The sequence below is a fragment of the Primulina eburnea genome, chromosome 15 (genome assembly GCF_022965805.1).
Source record: "Primulina eburnea isolate SZY01 chromosome 15, ASM2296580v1, whole genome shotgun sequence".
Taxonomy (NCBI): domain Eukaryota; kingdom Viridiplantae; phylum Streptophyta; class Magnoliopsida; order Lamiales; family Gesneriaceae; genus Primulina; species Primulina eburnea.
This window is the reverse complement of record NC_133115.1, coordinates 1,676,947-1,684,496: the sequence shown is the minus strand read 5'-3', so window position 1 is coordinate 1,684,496 and position 7,550 is coordinate 1,676,947. Positions and strand designations below refer to the sequence as shown.

Below are 7,550 nucleotides of genomic sequence, written 5' to 3'. Positions count from 1 at the left end.
GTTTTTATTCAGAAAGAAATAAAATTAAGGGTTCAAATTTAATTTCTATTAGATCAAATAGTTTAAGTACGTAGTTTAAGATATTTATGTAAAGTACAAGATCTTAAATTTAAGATAAGATTAATTTATGGTCCCGGTTCCGCGCGGCTCATTCCTTATTTTAGGAACTAGAATCAAATTGTAAATCCATGGTTCGGGTTTTGAAATCGAACGTTTTGTTTTTGCTATGCGGTTCCGATTTTGGTTTCACTGTTCTTGAGAACCGTGGTCGGGTCTAAATATAAGTATATGTCACAAAGTCAAAGAACTCGTACCTATTTCTCCACGGTATCCTCACTCTGAGGATCCGCAGTGTATCTAAATTTCTGATATCCATGTGTTGTGGCGGCATTGCTCTCGTTAAGTTATTATAGAAATTCGATTGACAAAAAAGAAGAGTAGCACCCTAGAACTTGGCAAAGTAAATAAGTAATTATCAATAAATTCCACGGGGGTTTTGTGCGACGGTGCATCAGGGTTAATCTATGTTACACCGACAATGTTCTTCCTCTTATTCTAATACTATTAGATCATGTGAGTCCTCACATTTTTATGTAAGTTGGCATATCTGTTCATGATCCAATTGCTAACATTTGACCACATCATAGAGAGAGAAATACTTCAGATATAATATAGAATAATCCGTACCACCTCAGCCAAATTAATTTCACGTGCCTAATTAACTAGGTAGATTTATTTATTTATTAGGGTTTGATCGATCTCACAGAGAAATTAGTTTTGTGATAGGATCGAATATCATTGTGGCATCATCTCGACCTTAATTCTTATTCTAACTTCGTACCTATGTTTCCAATTACAAGTTATTAGAATCATAATCCAACCATTTCTAAAAAATATATGATTTTGATTTATATTATTAGGATCGCAGTCTAGTCGAATTAGAACTAGATAATCGATTGATCGGGCAATTAAAGATTAACAAACAATTTTGATTAGCAACTGTATTTAACTTATCAATGTATAATGTACTTTGTTATTTTACCATTAATTATATATACTTTCCTCATCTTAAATTAGATTCTTGCAAACTATAACATATATACACAGTTTATTAAAATATCTATAAAACAATTGATCGGATTTCCTTATAATTATGACATATTTCAGTTGGTCGGGCGCGGGCCATTGTCAATATTCAACATAATTCGGAGATGGTCTAAAGGAGTAACATGGGATTTTCGCCCTACGATTAGATTAGGGGTGACGAGTCGAGTTCAAGTAGCACCTTAATTATTCGAGCTCTCGATTCAATCACAAAATATTAATATATATTAATTTATCAGGTTCGAGCTCTATTTATTAGATATTATTAGATAGATATTATTAGTTAGAAGTAGTTAAAAAGTCGGTTATAGTTAGAAGACGGTTATATGATACAAAGCTACATATTTGATAAGGTAGCTATATGATTTCTTAGTCTTTCAGATTGTATTCTTCTTCCAGAATTCATAATTGAATGAAAAAGGCTTCACGCCTGAACTCCTGATTTCTTCCGCAATATGGTATCAGAGCAATTGCTTTCGCACAACGCCGGCGTCGATCGAATTCCTGAATGGTGAGACATTCTCAGGTAATTTTTTGATCATTCCCGTATTTCCGTATTCAGAATTTTTCAAGCAACTCGTCCATGGCTCCCGCGAATGTATCTGGTTCTTCATTGTCAAGTGGCCATTCCGCCATTGAAGATCCATGAGTCCATACTTTCTACATCACGCGGACAATCCGGGACTTATGTTAGTCTCTCAAGCGCTTACAGGAGATAATTATATCTCTTGGAGCCGAGCGATGAAGATCGCACTTTCTGTCAAAAACAAATTGGGTTTCATAGATGGCTCAGTTGTTAAACCCTCAGAAAATGATTCTACTCTTCTCAATTACTGGAACCGCAATAACAATATAGTTATCTCGTGGATTCTGAACTCGGTTTCGAAAGACATTTAAGCCAGTATCATCTTTGCTGATTCAGCCGCCGAAATATGGCAAGATCTCCAAGAACGCTTTCAACAAAGCAATGGGCCAAGAATTTTCCAATTGCGACGTGAGTTGGTTAACTTACGTCAAGAACAAGATCCTGTCAGTGTCTACTTCACCAAACTCAAAACACTATGGGAAGAGTTGACAAACTTTCGCCCCATGTGTCATTGCGGGCAATGCAATTGTCAAGGGGTAAAGAAGATCGAGGCATATTTTCAGACGGATTATACCATGGCGTTTCTCATGGGTCTCAATGACTCATTGGCTCAAATCAGGAGCCAAATATTACTGCTGGATCCACTTCCTCCTATTAATCGGGTCTTCTCATTGATTGTACAAGAGGAACGTCAAAGGACTATTGGTTCCCAATATGCGGGGAACAATTCAGTCGGGAGCATGACACTTGCTGCCAAAGGTGAACAACCAATGAGGCCCGTCAGCAACAGAGGACACACGCCTTCACATAGAGAGAGGCCTTTCTGTACCAAGTGTAATATACATGGTCATACGGTGGACACTTGCTATAAGATACATGGATATCCACCGGGTTTCAAACTCAAAGGGAAGTTTCCAAACAAATACTCACCTGTGACTGCTAATCAACTATCTGACACACACATGTCTTCAAATCTCGATGTTAACTCATCCCCGAATTTACTTCAGAATTTTGACAAAGCACAAGTCGAGCAGCTCATGGCGATGTTTACTCAACACCTATCAACATTTGATTCTCCAGACAATGCTCATGCTACAGGTATATGTTTATCCATATCTGAGTCCAGCAAATTACGCTCACCTGTCAGTTGGGTTGTTGACTCAGGAGCCTCTCGACATATATGCTCGAACCTTTCCCTGTTTCAAACATATAAACCCGTGCATAATTCAATGGTCACACTACCGAATCATATTCACATCAGAGTTAAATGTTGTGGTGACATTAAGATTAACAATTACTTGACACTTAAAGAGGTCCTCTATGTCCCAGAGTTCAAATTCAATTTACTGTCAGTGAGTTCCCTGCTTGATGACAACAAATTTGTGATGCAATTCTATCACGATTCATTCATTATCCAGGAGTACCTGACAAAGAGGATGATTGGCAAGGGTAAGAAGGTTGAAGGATTGTATGTTCTTGAGGATTGGACGGAAGCTAAAGTGGTGGCAGTAAATCAAATATCAGTGAACACTTGGCACATGAGACTTGGTCATCCATCTATTCAAGTAATGGAAATGTTAAAAGAGCATTTAGGATACAGCTCTTCAAAGCTTGATCAGTATAAATCTTGTTGCATTTGCCCATTAGCTAAACAAAAACGTTTGTCGTTTGTTTCTAATCAAAACATTTCTCCACATTCATTTGATCTTGTGCATTGTGATGTTTGGGGACCACATCATATCCCTACATATAATGGCTATCGTTACTTTCTCACATTGGTAGATGATAGTACCCCCGATTTACTTGGGTATTCTTGTTGCACAAAAAGTCAGATGCTCCACACATAGTTGCCCGGATTTATAACTTGATTGAAACTCAATTCCAGAAGAGGATCAAAGCTTTTCGCACAGATAATGCAAAGGAGCTTGCATTCACGGAACTTTGTCAAGACAAAGGTATTATACATCAGTTTTCCTGCGTACAAACACCCAACAAAACTCCGTTGTTGAAAGGAAACACCAGCACCTCCTCAATGTAGCTCGATCACTTTTATTTCAATCTCGTGTACCCACCAAATTCTGGGGAGAATGTGTATTAGCTGCTACCATTTTTAATCAACCGGGTGCCTTCACCCAGGACCCAAAACAAGGCTCCCTATGAACTTTTGTACCAAAAGGTTTTCGATTATTATGATCTCAAAAGTTTTGGGTGTCTTGCTTTCGCATCTACATTAGCAGCTCACCGTGATAAACTTTCTCCCAGAGCACGTCCTTGCATCTTTCTGGGTTATCCCTCTGGTGTCAAAGGATACAAATTATTGGACATTCAAACTCAAGAAATCTTCATTTCCAGGGATGTTGTCTTTCATGAGTCCACATTTCCTTGTCACTTGGGCACAACAAGCACAAATGTTGATCCATTTCCAGATGTGGTTCTGCCACAGCCATCAGATACATCATGCATTGACAATGCTTCTCCTTGTGCTGATATCAATCCTTTGACAGTCCCTGAATCTGACCATGTGTATACCTCGCCCACTGATCATCAAACCAATATCAGTACTCGGACTTCCTCCAGAGTCACGAACCCACCATCTTATCTTCGTGACTATCATTGCAATTTGTTGCACCAGTCTGTACCAGCACGATCAAAATGTCCCTACCCTTTGAGTGATCATGTCTCATATGAATTTCTATCTCATTCATATCGAAATCTAGTGCTCAGTGTTTCCTCACATTTTGAGCCTCAATTCTACCATCCAGCTGTCCAATCTCCTCAATGGCGAGATGCAATGACTGCTGAACTTGATGCCATGGAAGTCAACAACACATGGACAGTGATCCTCTTACCTCCAGGTAAACACTCGATAGGATGTCGTTGGGTATACAAAATCAAATATACATCCGATGGCTCCGTGGATCGACACAAAGCACGCCTTGTTGCCAAAGGTTACACGCAACAGGAAGGAGTTGATTTTTTTGAGACGTTTTCCCCGTGGCAAAATTAACTACTGTCAAAGTACTCCTTGCACTTGCTGCCAGCCAACATTGGCAACTTGCCCAGCTAGATGTGAATAACGCGTTTCATAATGGCGATCTCTTGGAAGAAGTTTACATGGATATGCCCCTTGGCTATGCTAAACGAGTTCCCCAAGACACCGGATCATCCAAACTAGTATGTAAACTACATAAATCAATTTATTGTCTCCGACAAGCTTCTCGCCAATGGTACTCTAAGTTCTCTCAAGCTTTACTTCAGCATGGATTCTCTCAATCTCATTCTGATAACACGTATTCACAAAAGGGTCAGACTCTTCTTTTGTTGCTTTACTTGTATACGTCGATGATATTATAATTGCTGGTCCATCACAAGCCAGTCATACACTCCTTAAAATGTTTCCTTCAAAGTTCGGTTTCAAACTCAAAGACTTAGGCTCACTCAAATATTTCCTTGGACTGGAAATTGCTCGCACTCAGCAAGGTATATGCCTCTCCCAGCGCCACTACACGCTGCAAACTACTGGAAGATGCTGGTCTGTTGGCTAGCAAACCACTACATACGCCAATGGAACCTCGCTCGAACCTTAACACTACTGATGGTCAACCCCTTGAGGACATATCACAATATCGTCGCCTAGTCGGAAGGCTTCTTTATCTCACGGTTATCAAGGCCTGACATTGTGTTTGCAGTACACAAACTAAGTCAGTTGTTTCCAAAACCCGTTACCCCACATTTGCAAGCTATTCACCACCTATTACAATATCTCAAATCAGCTCCTGGGCAAGGCATCTTCTTTCCAACGTCTTCATCTCTTCAATTACGAGCTTTTTCGATGCTGATTGGGCTTCGTGTGTTGACACAAGGAAAATCAGTTACCGGATATTGTGTTTTTTCTTGGTGATGCCTTAGTCTCATGGAAGTCTAAAAGCAAGGCCCCCATTTCTCGGTCCTCAACTGAGGCCGAATATCGAGCACTAGCCAGTACAACTAGTGAAATCGTTTGGCTTCAACAATTATTACGTGATTTCGACATGGTACCTAACACATCAGCCACTATATTCTGCCGACAATCAATCGGCTATACAACATTGCGCATAATCCTATCTTGCACGAACGTACCAAGTATATAGAAGTTGACTGCCATTTCATTCGCAACAAGATATCTGATGGTTCAATCAAATTACTTCATGTGCGCTCCAATCTTCAACTTGCGGACATGTTCACAAAGCCGCTACCTTCCACAGCAATATCTACTTTTCTCTCCAAGATGTCCGTAAAGAACATATATCGTCCATCTTGACGGGGGGTATTAGATATTATTAGATAGATATTATTAGTTAGAAGTAGTTAAAAAGTCGGTTATAGTTAGAAGACGGTTATATGATACAAAGCTACATATTTGATAAGGTAGATATATGATTTCTTAGTCTTTCAGATTGTATTCTTCTTCCAGAATTCATAATTGAATGAAAAAGGCTTCACGCTTGAACTCCTGATTTCTTCCGCAATACTATTCGAGTATTATAAGTTCATTTACAAAAAAAGGCTCTTTTAAATTTTTTTAAAAATTGTGGTGCAGTAAATAATCACTGATAAATTAAGGAAAAAAATCAGTAATTTATTTAAAGTTGAACTCAAACGAGTACTCAAGGTAGCTAATCAAAGTTCATGCATGGAGGTACGTACATGCATGCATATGTATACAGGAATCGTTGGAGTACTTGAGTCACTTCATAGTTTGGTATCGAATTGATCGATCAGTCTTAGAACAAGAATATATGTTGCATGTCGGAATGAATCCAAATATCAGTTAATGCTTCAAAAAACACTGTGTTTTATGTAAGAAAATTAAAATCAAAATGTTCAGACCATTGAATCTGAATTCATCTTTGCATTTGATCTGGTAAATGTAATTTTCAATATTTTTATATTATTATGGACAACATGAACTGATCATCATGAAAGCGAAGAAGTTTTGTGACATCTAAGGAAAGGTTTATTTTATAAAAAGGTATATATTACACATGAAAAAACAGGGAAAAAATGCTTCTCATTCTTGTATCATATGCAAGAGTCCAACAACAAAAAATTAGGGTTCCACACCGACCCGTTATCTACCGACACACATACGAAACCCTAAAAGTTTCCATGCATATCCTTAAGAACAATCAAGTTGACGTCTAACAACCTTAGTCTGTCCAAGAATATATGACTTCAAATCCCACGTTGTCAATACTTTCAGCTTACTCAACAAGAAACAATATATACAACCATTATTTAAATGTGATGAATGAACTTTTTCAAACACCTATATATATGTGGGGTAGATGGATCAAAACACTCCAAGAAACCCTAAACCAGATTAAAAATGAGAAACTTGACAATCTCATCAGGAGGAGAAGGGACAGAAGAAAAGGGCGCCCAATTAGGGACATATCGTGGTTTACGTCGGCGAAGAGAAGCAGATCTAGATTTGTGGTGCTCATTTCTTGTTTGAAGAAGCCTCAGTTTCAGAAGCTGTTGGAAGAATCTGCAGAAGTTTATGGATTCCGGAACCAGGGTGGAATCATGTTGCCATGCAATGAATATACCTTTTGTAGGGTTTTGAGCTTGGAACTGCGGTAAATTAGTATAGATTAATGAACGGAGATTGACTAGTCAACTGCCAATGGTAGATATATAGACAAATCATATTTTGGTAATGTATGCACGATATTAGTTTTTTTTATCATGTTATCTAATAATTCACGGTTTCCACTAAATTGCAATTTTTTTTTAATGCATTTTTCTTCGGAATACCGACTTGTCATTGAACATGTAAACAATTTTAATCACTCTGCTATCATTTTTTGGTGTCATG

General features: G+C 38.3%; 1 long non-coding RNA gene across 1 annotated transcript in view; it reads right to left on the bottom strand.

Moving 5' to 3' along the window:
- The window catches only part of LOC140814184 (uncharacterized), a 95,799-nt gene that overhangs the window by 29,217 nt on the left and 59,032 nt on the right, over positions 1–7,550 (bottom strand). The gene's annotated exons all lie outside the window — the stretch shown is intronic.